At 51.2% G+C, this 21128-nt stretch overlaps 1 protein-coding gene across 1 annotated transcript in view; it reads right to left on the reverse strand.

Moving 5' to 3' along the window:
• Positions 1-21128, reverse strand: part of KCNQ3 (potassium voltage-gated channel subfamily Q member 3) — a 309646-nt gene that overhangs the window by 173877 nt on the left and 114641 nt on the right. The window lies entirely within an intron of this gene.

Consider the following 21128-nt stretch of genomic DNA (forward strand, 5'->3'; position numbering starts at 1 on the left):
CTAGCCACTAGCGACATGTGGTTATTTAAATTTCAATTAATTGCAACGAAATCAAACTTAAAATTCAGTTTCTTAGTGGCACCGGCCAAACTTCAAGTGCTCAACAGTCACATGTGGCTAGTGGTTACCATATTGGATAGTGGAAATACGGAAGAGGTCCACCATCACAGAAAGTTCTACTGGACAGCCCTGGTCTAAAGGGAGCAAAGAGAAAGGGAAGAGAAAGCTATGCCGCCCGGCAGGCAAAGCTTCGAGCACTGTTGCAGGAATGTCCTCCTGAGCTCCACATTAATGCCTGAGCGCCTCACGGGCAGGAGCCACCGATGAAATTCAACGGCAGAGGTGCCTGTTGGAGAGTGGACACGTTCACACTTTTCCAGGAGTGTCATCTATGCACGAGGATACAAGTTCTCTCCATCCTGAGGCGTTCAACTCAGTTGCCTCCACTTCCCAGGTGCTTCTGCCCCTAACTCCTGAGCTTTTCATCTCTTTGCTCTGGCCTACCTTTGCGGACAGCCTACCTCGGATCACAGTTGTGTATGTACGTGTCTTATGGCCCCTTCTTCAGCTGTGAGACCTTCTTTATCCTCAGGACCCAGCACCACAATTTCATAACTGAATAAATGAACAAGTCTGTGAAAAATGAGTGACGAAGTGAATGGATGAGAGCACACACAGTGGCCCATTCCACTGTGGGTTTAATCCAGTCCTGGTTTCTCTGATGTAAACCTATCCATCATCTCTCTAATCTTAGAAAGCTATGCTGGGGCGCCTGGGTGGCGCAGTCGGTTAAGCGTCCGACTTCAGCCAGGTCACGATCTCGCGGTCCGCGAGTTCGAGCCCCGCGTCGGGCTCTGGGCTGATGGCTCGGAGCCTGGAGCCTGTTTCCGATTCTGTGTCTCCCTCTCTCTCTGCCCCTCCCCCGTTCATGCTCTGTCTCTCTCTGTCCCAAAAATAAATAAAAAACGTTGGAAAAAAAATTAAAAAAAAAAAAAGAAAGCTATGGAAAAAGAGATACACGAGGCTTATCCACCTCTAATCACTTGGTATAAAACTCTCACACAACCATGAACTTTTCACTAGATAAAAATAGCTCTCGTGAGTCCCACTTCTTCTCCACTAAACGGGATGGCTTTGCATGCACAAAAACATCCTGACTCTTCTACCCAGCCCCCCTTCTTCTTCCTATTTCTGCTCCTTCTAGACTTGGAGAAGTGTCCTTTCTGCTTATTGAACAAACTCTCTCCATGTGTCCTTGATCCAATCAATAACCTCCCGTGGTTATTGATCCATCAATCACTGACCCCTCCCTTGCCCAATCTCACATCCACTATTGCCCATGGTTGGTTTTCCATCAATTCAGATAGGTGATGCTGATCTCCTAGCCTCTTTCTCTATGCCGTAAACTCACTTGACTGTCCCTTGTTCAAACCCAAACCATGACCCTTTCTTTTTGCCATCATATCTCCTCAAAGACGGGCCATTCCTTCACCTCCCACTCACCCAGAAATCAATCACACTCACTCACTCACTCTCTTTCTCTCTCTCTCTCTCTCCCTCTCTCTCTCATCTACTGAGACTTCTCCCAGAAGGAATCACTACCCCTACTCTCATTACCCAAGTCATCATCTAATTTCCCAAATCCTTCCTTCTCGGGTGTTGTTTCAGAATGGATAGAGGGACAAGTAGGGTACAGGCAGCCAACAGGCATCCTGCAGGCAGAATTTGGCCTGTGAATCTGTTTTGTTAAGTTGATGAGGTATTTTAGACTGAAGATCATTAGCACAAAAATCCAGACTTGCCCTCTCTTGTGACAAATGAGATCTGGTAACACTGGGCTTCCATTCCCACTTGGTGGCAGTCAGTGGAAACAGTGTTTCTCCCTTTAGAGAAACCAGCCCTTGCTAGTTGCTCACAAGCCCCACGAATCCCTATTGTCTCAGTTGGGCACGTTACCCTTTTGTAATATTTGCCAGGCCCCTATGGACACTTGGGTTTCTAACTTCTGGACTACAAAGCTTCAAACGTATGATAATTTATTTTTTCCCCTCGTGGTTCCTTCACAATAAAAGTGTTTCAATACTTCTGGAGGTACGGTCATAAAAGTCTAAACATCACTGAACAAACTCATGGAGCATGGATCATATGTAGTTCTCGCTCATGAGACAGGGCCTTTCTTCCCTTGTCACCAATATTCTTACACGCCATACCTTAAAAATATCTCCTGCAGGGGAGGAGAAGAAAGCACAGGGTCACTTCTCCAAGGGCCCAGAGCTGAGCTCTGTGAGCTCTTCCTACAGGCTGGCGCCTTGTCTCTGTGCCCGAAGGCCACAGCAAAGGGCAGGGCCTAACCCGGTCGTGCTCTAACATGTACCCTGTAGAAGGCTTGCTTGCCTGGCCACCTCTCCATCCTGAAGACTCTCCAATCCCCCGGTGGGCTACTGTGTTCAATGGGTTGGACTGCTCACTCCATTTCTCTCATTCAGTCACTCACTCATCCATCGTATCACTTATTCAGTCCTTGGTTAGCTACGATTTCACTGAGGGCACCCTGTGTTCCAGACCCTGTGCTAGGCAGGGGCAAGACGCACCTTTGCTGATATCCTTCCGATGGCATAAACATCACACGCCCTGGCCTGCAGTACATTCTTCTGTGTGCAGGTCTTTGCACCACGGATTGGAACCAGAGCCCAGACTAAACCCATCTGTGTCCCAGGCACCAAGCTGGGACAGGAAAGCCAGGAAAGCCACAGAAATGCTATGAAATTAGATTGGGCCTATGGACACAAAGCAGGCAGAGACTGAAGAAGATGAAACTCACTGACCTCATAGGAATTAACCTCAAGGCTCCAGCCTGCCTCATGAAGGGCCATCTGGGATGAGGTATGATGGTTCATTCCGGAAGGCAGGAAGAGCATGACCACCCAGGTGCTGCATGCGGCTTCCTCAGGGACCTTCCAATGAGAAGCTGGTTTTCCAGCTACTCCTCCCGCCCAAGAGATACTCCCGCCCTGACTTGGCAAGCCAGAGGTGACATTCCTGCGGGGACCACCATGTGAGGTCCTGAATGACTTTGCATGTGGTTCTCCCAACCTTTACAGTATGCACTTCTCAATTACATATATTTTCTTTCCTACTCTGGAATGAAAGGCATATCTGTGTCGAATCCGTTCAGTGACAAAGACAGGAAATGGAATAAGATTTGCAGACAAGAGGATACTCATGTTTCCATTTTGAAGACTATGGCGGAACAGAGGACAAATATTCTGAGAAGCTGCACATGTCCTCTGTGCTTACATGAAGCCCGTTGCTGGGCAATAATTGGCCTGTGTGTACAGGTACTTTTGGCAGGGGTGGGGGGGGGGGGCGGATTATCCAAGCCTCTTTGGGGACATGATTTCAGTAAGTGAGAAGGTATATTATGAAATACACCCACGGAGGAAGGAAGATTCTCCAGTGATACGCTGTGACCCCATCCAAGGATATCCAGGTAGGGAGGACAGTTCCACTACGTACAGAGTATTGTCGGATTAGTATCCCATCCTCCAATAACATAAATTTAGAAGTAACCCTCTCATTTGCTAAACACGTAGACTTGCCAGTAGTTTCGTAAGTGTGTCATATTCAAAGACATTGCCAAAAAGCTACATCCATGCACGGGCTGAGTGGGAAGCATGCTACCTCGTGTCATTTGAGGGAAACCGCAGTGTCTTCCTTCCTGTCTCTGCCCGCCACAAGCATCTACTCTCTTAGGAGGCAGTGGTGCCTAAAAGGTTTGACCATAGACTCTCTCCTGAAAGGCCTCCCTAAAGAGACAAATTGATTTTTTATAGGATCATGATATTATATGCAGAAAAGAACAAGGTGTCTTAAATGAATGAATGAGTCCATTAAAAAATTTTTTTTAATGTTTATTTTTGAGAGAGACAGAGTGTGAGCGGGGGAGGGGCAGAGAGAGAGGGAGACACAGAATCCAAAGCAGGCTCCAGGCTCTGAGCTGTCAGCACAGAGCCCAGCGTGGGGCTCGAACTCACGAACCATGAGATCATGACCGGAGCCGAAGTCGGACGGACGCTTAACCGACTGAGCCACGCAGGTGCCCCTGAGTTCATTTTCTTTTTTTTTTTTTTCCATTTTTTTTTTTCAACGTTTATTTATTTTTTGGGACAGAGAGAGACAGCATGAACGGGGGAGGGGCAGAGAGAGAGGGAGACACAGAATCGGAAACAGGCTCCAGGCTCCGAGCCATCAGCCCAGAGCCCGACGCGGGGCTGGAACTCACGGACCGCGAGATCGTGACCTGGCTGAAGTCGGACGCTTAACCGACTGCGCCACCCAGGCGCCCCAGCCCCTGAGTTCATTTTCAATATGAGGAAAAAGACATGGGCACTAGAGGAAGAGAGATTTAATCTGACTGTAAATAATAGCACTGCTCTCGCACAGCTGTTACGTGGATGAAATGAGCTTGTGTGTGCAGAGTACTCGTCATTTTCAGAGCTGAATAAAACAGACATTTACTGAGTTTGCTGCAGGTACCAAATGCTGTCCTGAACACTCTACACATATTGACTCACTGGCTCCTTAAGAAAACCTTATGCAGTGGTGGTTATAACCCCACTATGTAGATGAGAAAACTGAGGCCCAGAAGAGTTAAAAACAGTGCCAAGGATCACATAATTCATCAGGGTCGGAATCCGCAGAATTTGAATGTCCAGAGCCCAGGTAACTAACACATAGTAAGCGACTTTGTCTATATTCTTGGGAAAGACCCAGCATAGGCCACAGGTGCAGGCATCAGGTAGCTGATGGGGGCACGTGCATAGAGATGATGGGTAAGACAAAGCCAGTGGAGAAGTAAGGGAGGTGGGAGAAGAGCAAGGGGTGGAGTCCGGGGCCGAAAAGGGGACTGCGTGCTTTGGGTGGGGCAACTTGGCGGTGGGTTCCTGAGGTTTGAAAAAAAGGGTGAAAAGACGTCAGGAAACAAAAGATGGGTGGTAACCCGAAGAAGAGGGCAAGGAGCTATGATAAAGTGATCAATGTCTCAAGGTCAGCCTAGCCGGCAACATACAGCTCCACACGGCCAACGGTTTTGCGGGACCAGTTTTGCGAGACCACGTTCCCGTTTGGTGAGCTGATCAAGGGTCACGGTGTGGCAGTTCTGATTTGCTGAGGGACTTTGGGTGAAGCCCTACTCCTCTCTGTCACGCAAGATACTGACACTTATGACCCTGATGAAATGTAGAGGATCACTGAATCGGTGATCAGAAATAAGGACTGGAGTTCTGGTTCAACTATAAAGTAGCTGCATTCACTCAGCTTCTCTAGTTTGTTGAATATGATCATGCATACCCGTCCTGCCTCCCTGCCTTAGATCTGCCTAGAAGGACTAAAAAAATACAATGAAGGTGAATACACTTGGAGTTTGCACAGAATATGTAAAACTGTAGGAGTGCGATGTTCCAAGAACCTGGTCAAGCAACTAGCAGGTACAGAGCACCCACAATGTGCCAGGTCTGGCTGGCTTTGCACTACGGATGTAGCAGTGAACAACGCGGTCCTCCCCCATGAAACCTACATTGGGTCAGGAAGGCCATTACCACATGAATAATCCCTTGAGTACAGCTGTGATAGACACTATTGAGGGAGAATCTCACGTACACTGAGATCGCACAATTTGGGACGGGCCACAGTCTGGGTTGAATCCTACCCTGACACGTTACAATTGGGAGGTTTCTCTCCCCACTACCTAAATCACTTAGTCTCAGGGCCCTTGTTTCTAAAATGCAAGAGCTTTGGAGAACAAGATGATGGGAGAATGAGATGACAGACACAGAACTTGATACAAAATAGGAGCTCGATAAATACTTATTATTTATTATCCATCAGGGCTATAACAACATTGACAATGACAACGATGATGGCCATGGTGATGGTAGTGATGTTAATGGTGTGATGGTGAGGGTGAGGGTGAGGGTGAGGGTTATGGCGATGGCGATAATGTGATGGCGATAATAACGATAACAGTGACAATGACAGTGACGGTGACGGTGAGGATGGTGATAGTGATGCTGGCCAGGACAGGACCACAGCTGGTCCCTCCCCTCCCCACCACAGAGGGCACACAGGGGTGACTTTACAAGTAAATCTGGAATTTGAAGCCATATGGCACCTTGCTCTGGCTGTCGGGTTCCAGAAAGAGCAGACTGGCATTTCCACACTGGTTTTCTCCAGCTATGTTTCCTCTTCTGGCCTCTGCTCATGCAAGCATCACCTCACCCTGAGAAAATGCCAGCGCCTTTGAGGTGAGCAGAGCCTAGGGAGGCGGGGGCGGGAGCATCTCTAAAGGTCAGGATGACTCAGCCGTCCTCTGAGAAGCCTCGGGTGATCCGGGAGGGTGATGCTGTTAGCACGAGGGAAGACTGGAGCTCTCTCCACCACTCTCCATCACAGCTCGGAAGCTTGACTCACCACTCCTTCCCCTTCCTCAGCAAGTCTAATGAGGGGACGTGGATGATTTATACAGCTGAGCTGCAACCGATGGCCCTCCAAAACGATGGAGCAAATTCCTCGATATCTGCCTGGAAAAATCTCCCGGGAGGTACAGGTTGGAAAGCAAACAGGTGCCCAAGAAGCAGCAGGGTATCTCACTGGCCAGCCTCACCCAAACTTCAGGCCAGAGTCTGGTGGGGGTGGGGAGAACAGGAAGCTGTTCCCTCCAGCCCAGCGCCCTCTGGGGGGATGGCCTGTGGGCAAAGAGGCCCCCAAACACACGGCACTGCTTTTTGAGGAATGGAAGCTGATAGCACCTACGGAGATGCTGGGGAGGAAGAATCAAGTGCAAAACAATTTGGTCAGCAGTCCACGTCACTGGCTGGTCTTGTTTTTACATAGTTGAACTGAGCTCGCTCTAACTGGTGACGCTGACAGCTTTGTCACCGTCCTCTCTCGTCCTGTGTGGGCTGGTCCACCCACATATCATATCAGCCTGGCTCCCGGAGACGCTGGGCTGGCTGATTTTAAGGATCCCTTCTGCCCCTAGGCTCCGTGGTTCTCAGAAAGAAGCACCTGCAAATCGACAGGTGTGGATTCGAATCCTGACTTGGCCACCAATAAACAGTGTGATCCCACTAGGTCCCTGGCCCTCCCTTTATCCATCCAATATTTCCCGAGCCTAGGAAGTACCCTCTGGTGACGTCCCAGACTATTTTTTAGTATTGTGAAAACTTATTTGTTGGCTTTGCTTTTTGCTTGCATGATAGTTAATGTCCTGCTGCTGGAAACACAGCAGTGAACCACATGGTTGTGTTCGGTTTTGTGGAATTATCTGCCAGTGAGGGAGGGGAGGAGAAAAAGGTGAGCCAAACACTCAAGCCATCATATAATGACAAGTGCTGTGAGGTGAGAGGACAGGACCCTCAGAGTGAAGAATAGCTACGCGTGAACTTAGTTAGATGGCCACATCAAAGAGGGCCGTTTTTGGAGAAATGATGCTTATATCAAGACAGTAAGGATTAGGTAAGAGTTAGCCAGCCAGGTAGAAAGAGAGTTATCCAGGTAAGAGGACCAGCACAAGAGGATGCTCAGAGGCAGGACAGGACTTGACACCTCTCAGAGCCTCTGCTGCATTTCGCACAGCGCCACTCACATTAAAATAGTCCATCATAGCGGTGCCTGGGTGGCTCAGTCGGTTAAGCGGCCGACTTTGGCTCAGGTTATGATCTCCCCATTCATGTGTTCAAGCCCCACGCTGCGCTCTGTGCTGACAGCTCAGAGCCTGGAGCCTGCTTCGGATTCTGTGTCTCCCTCTCTCTCTGCTCCTACCCCATTCCTGCTCTGTCTCTCTCTCTTTCTCTCAAAAAAATAAACATGAACAAAAATTGTTTTAAGTACTGCATTATAAAGACTGTGATCTGTTCCTACAAGTTAACTGTAATTCACACCCTAGGAGAAGTGAATTACCATTTGCAGCTTCTAATCAGGAACCAACACTTCGGGGATGATAACCCAGCGTATGAACTGCCCTAATTTGGAATCAACACGTTCAGAGGTGGTTACTTAACACTGAAAATATCTCTGTGTAAATTTGCACCGCAGGTTTGCTGGTTTGCACAGCGGCGGAAGTTAAGTTTTCCTGGGGGATACCTACGCTCAAATCTAGCAAAGGCTACAATTCAGGGTCTCCATGCTGTGTGGGAAACCCAGTGCTGTAGCGTCCCACAGAACTTCTGGTGAAGAAGCAAACGTTCTCTCTCTGGGCTGTCAATGTGGTGTCACTCACTGAATGACACCATAGAGCCCTTGGAACGCAGCTAGGGTGATGGAGACAGTAAATATTTAATTGTATCCAATTTTAATGAAGTTACATGTGAATAGCCACACGGGGCTACTGGCTACCCGGCTGGACCGCGCAGGTCCAGAGCCTGGCGAATCCATCTGTCCTCCCCTTCACGGGAGGCTCCCCCATCGGACCGGACCACAAGGCTGGCAGGGATGCTGTTAGCATCCAGCAGCTGGAGGCCAGGCATGCTGCTGAATACCTCACAATGCGTAGGCCTGACCCCATAACAAAGAATCCTCAGGCTGGGAATATCAAGAGTGCTGAGGCTGAAAAGTCATGGCAACTTAAGGAAAGCAGAGCAAGACTGACATAGGAAAGTCACTGTGATTAAGTCAGATGCTGCCCTGGACACAGGGGCACCCTGGTGCTTGGGGGAAGCAAGGCACAGGGAGCGCGGTGTTGCTACTTAGCTCTGGGAATACCAGCTCTAACCACAAGATGGCGCCAGCAAGTGACAACAATAACTTCCTTTATGTCAAGGGCGCTCCTCTGTTTTTTGGTTTTTTTTTTTTTTTTCTCTTTGATTTTATTTTTCCTTTTGATGGAGATTATGCTATTGTCACCTGTTAGGGCAGAAATGGTGACTCATGTGTCATGACTTCATAGCTGGTTTCATGAGTTTTTGACAGCTCCATCATGGTTCCCACAGTTAAGGATTATTTTCTCTCTATGGGGAGGTTCGGGGAATCTGTGCCTATTCCTCACTGTCCTGACCCCCTAGTTCCACACTTAGCGCGATGCCCGATAAATTCCCGGATAAACGGTTTGGATTTATAGAAGGGTTGGCAGTAGGATTCTGACTGGGAGACTGGGAGGATACAGGGGCAGGAAGAAGGGAAGGTGGGGAGGGGGAGGGGGAGGGAGGAGAGGGAGAGGTTTCTAGGCAGAAGGACTACCAGAAAAAAAAATTGATAGACAACTCGGGGCAGCTATTGGCACATAGAAAGGGTCAAAACTGGGGAGCTGGGCAAACGTGTGTCCAAATCGGCTCTTGGGCAGATCTGGTCAACCTTTCTGTGTCATTCCGTCATCTGTAATTTGAGTTAGCACTACCTGCCTTCACAGACTTTGGATTTGTAATAGCAAAAGGGTGAGATCACAGGCAAGAGAGAACAGTGTAAGCTCTATAATGGCTATAGGTGGAGGTTTTCACTGCCTTGTGGTTACATGTGTGTGTTCCTTATCTGTCTACTTAGCTCCTTGGGGACTGTGATGATACTGTCTTTTCATGCCCTGCAGATAAGAGGGGGCTTAAAAAAAAAAGAGGCGGCTTGAACTGTGTACCTTACGGCAGATGTAGGAGCTTGTTTGATTTTTCTCCTGGTGCCCAACTTTTGCTGAACACTCACAGGATCGCCACTGTAGAAATGTGAAGAAAAGCTAAGAGGGATGGATACTTACACGAGAGGCAGCTGGCTGCCACGTACCCTTACAGGATGGAACTTAGCATTAGTGTCTTTGCCATTTGCAGGGTCTCCCCCATCATAGGCAGACTCACATTAACACAATTCAAAAAGATTGATGTATAAACCAGCATGCCGCGTAATCACTGCACAGCAAGAACAACTGCCAAGGATACTAGACGTTAGTTCCTTGGCTCAGGGCCGTCTCTCCCTGCAGGCCAGCTGCAAACCAGAAGTTGTCTGGGTGAGACAGGAAACAAAACACGTGGCATTAATTACATATTTGAGTACTTCCTGGCGCTGAGCTTCTGGCCAGCCTGACATTTCCACCTTCCACCACAAGGATATGCAGCCACTAAAACCGGACAGGTCGTGCTCCTGGGCCAGTGCCACCTCTCCCTTGGACAACGCTCAGGGGACGCTTCCCTCTCTGCTCCTCCACTCTCCATAGCCAGACTTCCGTGGTGGGTCAACCCCACTTCTGATAGGCAAATTCTCTCGTTAGAGATATTCCTACCTTCTTTGAGAAGGCAGGCTGGTCTTGCTCTGCACGGAGGGACATCCTGCCTCGCAGGCCCCATCTCTCCTCTCCCGGGGGCTGAACTCCTCCTTAAGCTCGTTTCTTTCCCTTACGGCAGGGCTTGCAGAGTGGATCGGGCACCCCCAGCACTCCTTGGTCGCCACTGCTCTTTCCACTTCCCAGCAAACAGCCTCTGACGTGGGGAGGGCTGGGTGCAGGGCTTCAGCACCCCTGCAGCCTGCCTGGGGTATCAGCGCTGTCCCCGGGGCACCACCCTGGAGGAGAGTCAGCGAGAGTGTCAGTTCTCAAACAGTCTTCAGGGCAGCAACAGCATGAAGCTCTAGGTGAAGAGACAATGTGCCTGTTCTTTAGGCTACTTAATCAAGAACTGGTCTATTTGTGGAAATGTCACGAAGCCCCTCTAGAAACCAGATTGAGGTCGGGATGTGGAATGCCTCCCTTTACCTTACCGCAGAGCTGCGGGTTCAGTGAGCATAAATTATTGCTATAAAAAGATCTCGAGGCTATTTGTTACCTGTGGTGAGCAAGGCTCACACATCCAGTAAGAGCGCGCTCCTTTTTCTAGTAGCGACCGAGGTGCCCGCCAGAGCCCCAGGGCCTCGCACCACCAGGTGCCACCACCTGCTTGCTTGGGGAACTCCTGTCACCCGGGTCATGCTGGCCACACCCCTCCCGACTTACTTGTCCAGGCGGGAAGGTCCCGACTTGTGGTGGGAGGGGCAATCATAAAGTCCCGCCTCTCTACCACAGCGATTGGCTCAGGGATTGACATGTGACCACGAGCCTGCCAATCAGAACCCTTCCCTGGAATTTCCAAATGAGTTGAAGAGGAAGAACCCAAAGCAATTAGAAGGTGAGTTTTGAACTGGCAGCAATCACAATTCCACTCTTGTGGGAAAGCGGGCCTGAGAAAAGAAAGCTGGCAACCAGAGAGAAGTGGGGTGAGAGAGAACACCGACAGGTTCTGAGCGTGTCTGGTTTTAACCAAGCCTGACTACCACGTGGTCTGTTGACACCAGCCAAGATCTTTCCTTCTGAACTTGAACTAGTGCAGGTGAGGGTTCTGCCACCTGCAAACAGGGAGTCCAGGCTCGCTGAACTTCTGGCGCACATTCACCCCCAGAAATGTTTGAGCCAAATCCCCTTCACTATCTCGGTTCTCAATTCGCCTTCGTAAACCAAAGATGGCGCAGACTCTCAGATGGCCCTCTGGGCTCAGGGAAGAGTGGAACGACAAAAGGCAGGCATCGCCTGGGCTCCAGGAAGTCAGGTAAGCAGGGCTGTGAGGGCAGACCGACTTCGAATGTCAGCACAGCCCCTTACGTAGGTGATACCTCATGCAATCACACTTCCCCTCTGAGCCTCTGTTTCCTCATGTGTAAGAGGGAGACCATCACAGGAGTGATGGGGGATTTTATGAGACTCTGAGCACAGTGCCAGGCACTGAGTGGAGGCCCCGTAAACGTTCCCTGCTAGTCAAAAAGCAGCAGAAGACATGCCTTCTGTTCTCAGGCCACTCACCCCAGCCCTCAGGTTGGCACCACAGCGAGGGGAATGTAAGTGTCCGTTCAAAGCCAAGTTTCTCCAAGATAAATGTTCTGGGAAGACTTCTGGGTTGGGGCAGGAGGCCTTGTCCCGGGCTATTGTGAGACGGTGAGCCCTGCGTTCTGAACCACAGCCTCATCCCTTGTAAACAGAGAGCGCTGGGGTGCCCCCGAAGTCCCTTCAGCCCCAAATGCTGTGCTTTTCAGGACAAGTGAGGTGGTGAGTCCCAGTGGTTACTGAGAGTTCGTGCGTCCCTAAGCACTTTCTGGCCACTGCCCCCTTTAAGCCTCACCACAGCCATGTAAAGAAGGGACTTACTCTCCTCGTTTTTGTAGATAGGTAAACTGAGGCAAAGAGAGGCGAAGTGGTGTATTTACGTTTGAGTTGGAAGCCAGTGGGGGGAACCAGGATTCCTTCCCAGTCTGACTCCGGAACCTGTGTCTTAACCACTGCCATGGTAATGCACATGCACACACACACACGTACACCCAGGCACAGGCTCATACGTGCACACAAGGCACACACACACATGCATACTCATATGTGCAAGTGCACACACACACAGACACACACACACACACACACACACACACACACACACACTCTCCCCACCTACTGCTAAGTGTGCTGACGCCCAGAACAGCTACCATCGCTGCTCATGCAAGGCCGCCCTGGACGGCAGGGGCACAGAGCCGCCTCACCGGCCCCCTAACCTCCCTCAGACGGAAGCTCCCACCCTGAGCACACTTTCCTGCACTGCCCCTCCTCACCGGTACTGTCATCCTAGGGACTGGGGAGCACCCAGCCAGATGTGCATGGCACCAGATGGTCTAGCTTTGGGCTCCTAGGTTTGTCCTTTCCTCCTCCCCTGAGCACACATCTCCTGGGCACTGTTTTCTCGGGAGGTGGCGTGGCAGTCAGGGGGAGCCCTGGTTTGGGAGGCAGGGGCACTCTGATTCTGGCCCCTGCTCCTCCCCTGGCCCACCGTGCGGCCTTGGGCTGTCTTGTCACACGTCAGGGCCTGTTTCCAGATCTGGTGCGTGGAAACAGACGGCTGGGTTCAACCAGGGCGTGGTGACCTCAGCAGTGCTGACATTCAGGCTCCGCTAAGTCCTTGTGGCGGGGGCTGTCCCTTCGTGTTGTGGGATATCTGGCAGCATCCTGGCCTTTGCTCCCTGGATGCCAGTAGCACTTCTCTCCCATTGTGACAATCACGAGTGTCTTCAGACATTGCCGGGTGTCCCCTGGGGGGAGCAGAACTGACCCCGGAGGAGAACGGCTGGCTGAAATGATCTCCAAGGCCCCAGCACCCCGGGCTCAACATCACTGTCACAGTCACATTTCTCAAACTTCTCGCACTGCCCTCCGACTTCCCCAGGCTGTGCACTGGGGCAAGTGTCAGAGGGAGTCTGTCCTTCATCTAACGCATCTAATCGCTGGGACTGGGGTGGGAATGGCAGGACATCTGTCACCTCTTTCTTTACAGTCCCATTCTGGTCCCAGGGGAGGCCAGCACTCCCCCAGGAGACAGTGGCAGGCTGCCAGGTCTTTGGTGCCCACTTCTCTACAAGGTAGGCACGATGCTTCAGAGGCCACCCATGGATACCTGCCTACTTTGGGGACCTGGCTCCCCAGTACACGAGAGCCACCAGCTAGACCCCAGTCCTCCACAGAGCTGGCCGGATGTACGTCCACTCTGCAGACCTGCCTCTCCCCCTTAGGGATGTCCCATGGTCTGTATTTTTGTTAACGGACCATTGTCCCATGGTCTGTTAGGAAGCTTTTTTGGCTCAGGATAGAGCTCCATTTCCTAATGAATCCTTATCAGCAACAAAGCTGAGACGTGGCCCCATCGGACTTGTGCGCTATTTCCCACATGCTTCACAACTGGGAGGAAAGTAAGCCGGGATGAACGCTTTCAAAAACCCCTACACTGAGCTCTTAGCAGATGCTAACTAAATATCTGTTGAGGTTGACTTGTTGACCGATTGCCTGGGAAGGGGTAGGGTCTGCAAGGTAGTGAGCTCCCCCATCACGAGGAGAGAAACAAGGGAAGGGGGTCCCTAACAGAAATGATACAGAGGCAATTTAAGCACGAGTTTAGGATCAGATTAGATAGCTTTTTAAATATGTGTCAGGTGGGAGGCTCTACAGCCCTGTGGCTTAGGAGAAAATGAAGTAGATCCAAAACAAATTTTTTATGATAATAGTAATAAAAGGCCCTGGGATTCTGGAAGTTGAGTCATTTACCCAGGGAGTACCGCGAACATCTTGAAAATCATCTTTTTTTTGAGCAAGCCAGAGAATACCGCGTTACTCACCCAGTCAGGCCATCTGGCATGAGATTCACTTGACTTAAAACAAAAACAACACCCACTTCCTTTTATGTCCCTGTCTCAGTTTGGGTTTCCCCCAAAGGAAAGCCTGAGAAAAGGGCCTGGGGTGGGCGGTTCTCTGGGGAGGTGAGTCCAGGAAGCTAGAGTGAGGGAGCGAGTGGGGAGAGGGAGGCAGAGAGGAAAGCCAGCGTGGGCCTGTGCTGCGGAGAACGGCGGGTCCATTCCCCCAGCACCACCTAAGAAGCTCCCACAGAGTCTCCCAGAAGGATCCGCGTGAAGGGCAGGAGGCTGGAACACTGGCCCACGTCTCCTCTCCCCCCAGTGGTTGAGTGGACGCCAGGATCGTTCACTGCCCTGCACCGCGGACTAAGCTTGCATGCACGCAGGCCGTGCAAGGTCAGTCTGCAAGCGTGAGCTCACACAGAGCTGCCCCGGGGCAGCCACCGCTGAAAGGAGATGGGGAAGAGGGACATCGATCACCAGAGGCAGCTGCGGCCCCAAACTCCCAAAGTCAAGCCTCTCACCTGCCCTCTGTGGAGTCCGTAGTGCCCCAAACTCACGGCCCCGCCTCATGCTGGTCTCAGGCCCGTTGCCCCTCTGATCCTGGTAAGACAGTCTGCCTGCTCCACACTCTCATGGCTCCAGGGCCAGCCGGACCCCCCGAGTGCTGCATTTGAAGCCCTCGCGAGGCCCCTCACCCCCACCCCCTGATTCATCTCAGCCCTGGCCGCTCCTTCTCCAGCGACAAGCTCCTCTTGCAAGGTGAGTCACCTGCCTCTCCTCGCGCTGCTGTAACATTAACATATTTTGTCTTTATCCCAGTTCCTGGCACAAGGCTCCTCAAACTCTTGCAAATTCCTAAGTGACAGGAGGGTCTTTTGTCATTCATTCTGAGTCTGTGCCAATGAGGCATCTTGGGCGGGGCCAGGTACCCTCAGCAGAGGGCTGGTCACCAGAAGGACCAAGTGATAGAGGGTTGGAACTTACAGCCATTCCACTGACCTCTGGGAGGGGAAGGGAGGGTGGGCCACAGATGAAGCCGTACAAAAACTCTTGAACAAGATCCGACGAGCTTTCCTGTTACTGAACGCATCCACCTGCTGAGAGGGTCACGCACTCCAGACCCGCGGGGACAGGAGCTCCTGCACTTGGGACCCCTAGAGACTTGCCTTAAGCACCTCTTCCAGCTGGCTATTCCTGAATTATGTCCTTTTATAATAAACTAATAATCTAGTAAATAAATTGTCTTCCTGAGTTCTAGCAAATGAATCGAATCTGAAGAGGGCATTTGGGAACTCTGAGTTATAGGCGGTAGGTCAGAGGCACAGGTGACAACCTGGGTTTGCACAATCTGGCACCTGAAGCGGGGACAGTGTCGTGGGACCGAGTCCTTAACCTGGGAGATCTGAGGCTGTCTGCAGGTAGACAGTGTTAGAATCGAGTTACACCGTGGGACACCCAGCCGATGTCGCAAAATGGCTTGCGGAGTTCATACTGGGCTTCCACACGGCCCTTCCTTAAAGGTGTCTGTGGTCTGGCCCCAAGGTCCCGCTGTCTGGAAGGCCCTTTATGTTCATTTCATCCAAACTCCGCCCATCCCCACGCCCACCTGAAACGTCCCTCCCCCCCGTGGAAGCCGCTTCTTCATGGCTGTGTCTGTGGAGTCCAGCGATCATTCGTCTGTCCGTGTTGCCACAAAAAAATGAGCCTCTTGAGCTCAGAGGCCAGGTGTTATCCCCCGAGTGGGACCCGGCACGGAGGAGACAGACGGTGACTCTGGCAGGAGGAGAGGACGACTCTTGTAAACCAGCTTTAATGCCTCCAGACTCCGTTTCCTCCACTTACAACGAGGGAGGGGACTGGGCTGAATCAGGGTTGACTCAAGTGTTTTCTGAGAAGCACGAGACCTTCAAGATGCCTCCAAAGAACACATGCTGAGGCCTACTTGGTTTGGGAGATGCCCCCTCCTCGGACCCCCTTTTGGGAGTCGCCGTGGCTCTGCTGGGGATCCTGGCCAGCTCTGTCTCAGGAGGCCGTGTCCAGACTCGTTCAGCCACAGAAGGCTTTTCCTGTAAAACCCAAGAGCGTCTGGAGAAGGAGAACATCAAGAAGGCACCCTGGGCACAGTCAGCCTAGAGACATCTGGTTCCTTCTAGCTCAAGAATTCCACCAGCACCATCAACTTCGGACCAAACAGAACGTGACAGACTTATTTATTTGATTCGGGGGGAAATGTTCTGACGGAGCTTTCCAGAGGTGAGGAGGCAGTGAGCTTGCAACCATGATGTGGAGGTGTTGAGAAAGCATGGAGGAACCCCGCCAGAGGTTAACGACATCGATGTGGAATTGCAATATGGGAACCGGACAGGTTCGAGAATGTTCATTTTATGTCCAGGGATGTGCTTGTGGGTGAGTATGAACCCCAGAGATAAATACTAATTTGTGTGAATGCACGCTTTTCCTGGACAAGGACTCAGTGCTTTCAAAACATTTTAAAGGGGGTCTGTGAGCCCCCAAAGGCTCTCTGACGGTCCAGACTGGCAGTTCACGGTTCCATAGAAAACACACACACACCAGCAGCTCACAGAGGACGGAGAACAACGGGTCGGGGCCATCCCTGTCTGTTGCTGCAATTCTGCCTTCCGTGTGCTCATCAACAAATTCTCCGCACTAACTCCCCTGATGCTTGCCATCTCTTTGACCTTGGTCCCGTACTTGGCCTTCCCATGCCCCCATTTCTCCATCTGTCAGTTGGGAACAGCACACTATAATTGTGAGGGTCAAGTAGGATGAGAAAACGTCACATAACATGCCAGTTGGATCGTAGTGGGCCCTCAACCACGTTACCCACCATTTAAAAGAGCAGGAAACCTCTCGCTCGTTGGTGTAAGCCTAAGAGGGAAAAATGTCTCATCTGTGATTCAGGTCAAGTTTATCCTGCTAGGCAACCTGTTCCTTTCTGACCGAAAACTTTCTAATTGTTGGAACTGCTTCTGGCTTAGAGCACCATTCATTGTCTGCATCTCAGATGGGCTCATATTCCAGGAGCCCTTCCAGGCTCTGTCCTGCTGGGAGCTCTGGGGAAGGGGTGTATCATTCTCTCAGCCTCCTCTGCTTGGGTCAAGCCAGCGGTGACACCTTCGCTACACGGCTTCACCGTGCACCTCGGACACCAGGGTCTTTGGACAAAAGCTAGCGGGTTAGAGGTCCGTGGGCAGTGGAATGCTGGATTTCTGCATCAGGAAGAGAGCAACCAATAGAATCTGAGCACAGACTCTGGAAAAAGACCTTGAGACAAATCCAGCTACCCCCGTGTGACCAGGTGAGAGAGTTGAGTAGTGCTTCCTGATCATATTAGTGATCATTACAGAAACTAGTGATGATGCCACCGACATAACAAATGATTCAATGGGAGTTTCCAAAGCACCCTGATGGTCATTTAAAGGTTCTCTGGCAAGCCTAAGTCAAGGTGCCCACCAGGCAGGTGACTAGGATCGCATTCATAGGAAGCCCAGGCCCAATCTCTGCCAACCCTCCCAGAACTTTCTCCTGCTTCCCTCCTACTCCCTTCCTGTGTTTACCCAGCTTCTGACTCCCATCTACTCTCCTGGGCCTGCACTAGCCCCTAGGATCTGATACTAATTTAGTTTCTCGGGCCCAAATCTGGACAGCTCTGTCTTTCTGACACCATCTACCCTTAACTTCCGTTCTAGATTCTCCCGGTTATTACTGCCTAACACGGCCTCAGTTCTTAAGATTCTAGGGCCCCTGACTGGGATACCAGCCACATGACGAAGCCCTTTGCTGTGGCCAGCGAAGTTCTCATCTCTCAGAGCTTGTGGTATTGTCTCCTGTCCCCCCCTCCCACCAGCACATGCTGGCTCCCTTGCCGTTCCTGGAATTAGCCAAGCAACCCCGCGGTCTAGATTTCTCTGTAGCTCCCTCCCTCGTGCCCCACCTCCTTCACTCTGTCCCCCATCCCATTTTCTTCTGCTTCATGGCCATCATGCCCACCTGACCTACGACACTGGGTCTCCCTACTGATTGTGTGTCTCCTCCAGCCAGGATGACAGCTCTGCGAGGGCTGAGACCTTGTTCTGTTCATCGCTTCTGCCGATCACTGGAACAGTCCCCGGCACATAGTAGATGCTCAGGAACCGCTGGCAGAACGCGTGAAGGATCACGCTTTGCACCCCACAGAAAAGAACCGTCTTTGAAAGAGGGGTCAGCCCCGATCGTATCCCTCTGGACTGCTGGCCGAGGCCTTCCACTCAGACAGCGCCGGGGGCGGCCCTCAGGCACTGGTACCTCTGCCCTGCAGACCAGGCTCTCCCGACACCTACCCCTCCTGCTCCCTCACCTCCTGCCTCCCTGGGGCATCACCTCAATTTATTTTCATCTTCCCTGGCTTATGCCTTTATTCTCCCCTTCACTCTTTGTCTCACTCTTTGGACGTGAAGGTCATGAAGCTTGTTTGGTGTCCCTGGCGTCCAGGACAGTGCTGGGCGCACAGCGGTCATTTATAAAAGGGACTGTGCCAGAAAAGAAGGTGGGGAAGAAGGGTAACCTGGCTTCAGCCTCGCTGCCCAGGCCCTTCAGGTGATGCTTCTATCGGGCTTCTGCTTGGCTCTTCTTATGGGCTCAAGTCCAGAGTGTCCTTTCCTCTCCTCTCCTTTCTTTTTTTTTTTTTTTTTCATTTATTTTTGAGAGACAGAGAGAGAGCCCAAGCAGGAGAGGGACAGCGAAGGAGACAGAGGATCCGAAGGGGGCTCTGCGCTGACAACAGACAACCCTATGCGGGGCTCAGACTCACGAACCGTGAGATCATGACCTGAGCCGAAGTCGGATGCTTAACTGACTGAGCCACCCAGACACCCCCAGAGTGTACTCTCCTGATTTCCCTTATCTCTCCGGTTTTCATTCCACCCCCTCACTTAGCACCCAATGCAAGTCCCCCAAATCGCAGCCAGTGGTTGGCTTACCAGGCCTTACTTAACCCAAGACAGTTTGGACAACAGGCATTAATATCACCCAACCTAATACCTGACAGCCTATAAGAGCTGTGTCCAGGCCCTGTGATGCCAGACCCCAAAGGCTTGCCTCCGTGTTTTCTCACTTATACCCTGACAATCTTAGATGTGTTTATGGTCTATGGAAAGGAGCTATCATCAGGAAAATTGGAAGAAGACAATTTTTGTTGTTTCTCTTGTGTTGGAGGTCCCGTCATGGCTGTGCTCTCCAGGGTGGAGAAGTCCACATTCCCTACCTCAAGACCTCTTACACAACAGCAGCCTCCTTAGGAGAAACAGGATGACTGATTAATCCAGTGACTGTGGGAGCGTTTTTGCACTGGATGTGACATTTAAAAAAAATTTTTTTTTTCAACGTTTATTTATTTTTGGGACAGAGAGAGACAGAGCATGAACAGGGGAGGGGCAGAGAGAGAGGGAGACACAATCGGAAACAGGCTCCAGGCTCTGAGCCATCAGCCCAGAGCCTGACGCGGGGCTCGAACTCACGGACCGCGAGATCATGACCTGGCTGAAGTCGGACGCTTAACCGACTGCGCCACCCAGGTGCCCCCAAAAATTTTTTTTTAATGTTTATTTATTTTTTAGAGAGAGAGAGAGAGAGACATAGAGTGTAAGCAGCAGAGGGGCAGAGAGCGGGAGACTCAGAATCCGAAGCAGGCTCCAGGCCCTGAGCTGTCAGCACAGAGCCCGACGCGGGGCTTGGACTCATGAACCGCGAGATCATGACCTGAGCCAAAATCTGATGCTTAACCGCCTGAGCCGCCCAGGTGCCCTTGGTTAGGAAATTTGATGACAGAACAGTAAAGTCTTGCCCAATCCTGTAATCCCAAAGGCAGAGAGAAGGAATTCACATGCATTCAGTCAACAATGAGTGGACACCTCCAACGCCCTTTCGCACACACCAGCCCATTCGATCCTCAGCTGGGTATCTTTGTCTAGCACAAATTCTTTCATCAAGTGCGTATTAACCGCTGTGCTAGAAAACAATGGAGAAGACATGATGCTGGTATCATAAGGATAAAAAGACCGTGGAGGGACCCAGCCTGTTTGGGGGGTTGGAGGTGGTGTCACAGGAGAGGAGTGTTGAATCTGGGTGCTGAGGGCACCAGCCAGGAGTAACGAGTAGGAACGGAGGCCCCAGAGAGCCGTTGCTGTTCCCAAGGCCGCCCGGCTAGAAAATGCAAGAATAAGAATTAAAAGACATGATGATGGACACCTTCCTCACGAGTTAGTGTGGGGACCGAGGAAAATAACAGACACGAACGTGTTTTGCAACCCGCAAAGTCCTCTAAAAACACAAGGCATTACGGTGACTCCAGGACCGTCGGAGGAAGCTGGGGCCATTGCGGGGGACTCTTCACCAACGGATGGCTCAAGAAACAGAGCAAGCCTGTTCTGAAACCAAGTCAGGAAACAACCAGTGTGCCATTCGTGGTTAGAGGTTGCCTACTGCTTTAGTCTTTGGTCCTCACCCCCAGCCAGTTAGCCCATTTCGCAGAAGTACTGAGCAATGAACGCACCGCTCCGTGACACACGGCCCAGAAGCTGGGATCCTGGACTCTCCCGCCGCTCTCGAGGGGCCACTCTGAAGATAAGCACTTTGGTCACAAATGGAACTGTGCCGGGAACACCTGGCCCAAAGCAGACCTCTTGGCTTCATGTGGGATTTGTTCTGGACTAACCTCCCCAGCCCCTCACCCCCAGATTCCCTGAACGACACTCCCCACCGATGTCCGTGCCTCGTGATAGCTCCCAGGCAAAGGTTTTTTATTTCCAACATGGCTTCTATGTATTGACCTTTTAAAAAAAAATCACTATTTTTTATCCTCTGAATTCTTCAGGCTGCTGACACCCGGATCACGGTTGTTTTAACTGTTTAGAATAGCAACTCTGTTTATCAGCCTGTGGAACTTCTATTTGTGGGAAATCTCT

This window comes from Prionailurus viverrinus, chromosome F2 (genome assembly GCF_022837055.1).
Source record: "Prionailurus viverrinus isolate Anna chromosome F2, UM_Priviv_1.0, whole genome shotgun sequence".
Taxonomy (NCBI): domain Eukaryota; kingdom Metazoa; phylum Chordata; class Mammalia; order Carnivora; family Felidae; genus Prionailurus; species Prionailurus viverrinus.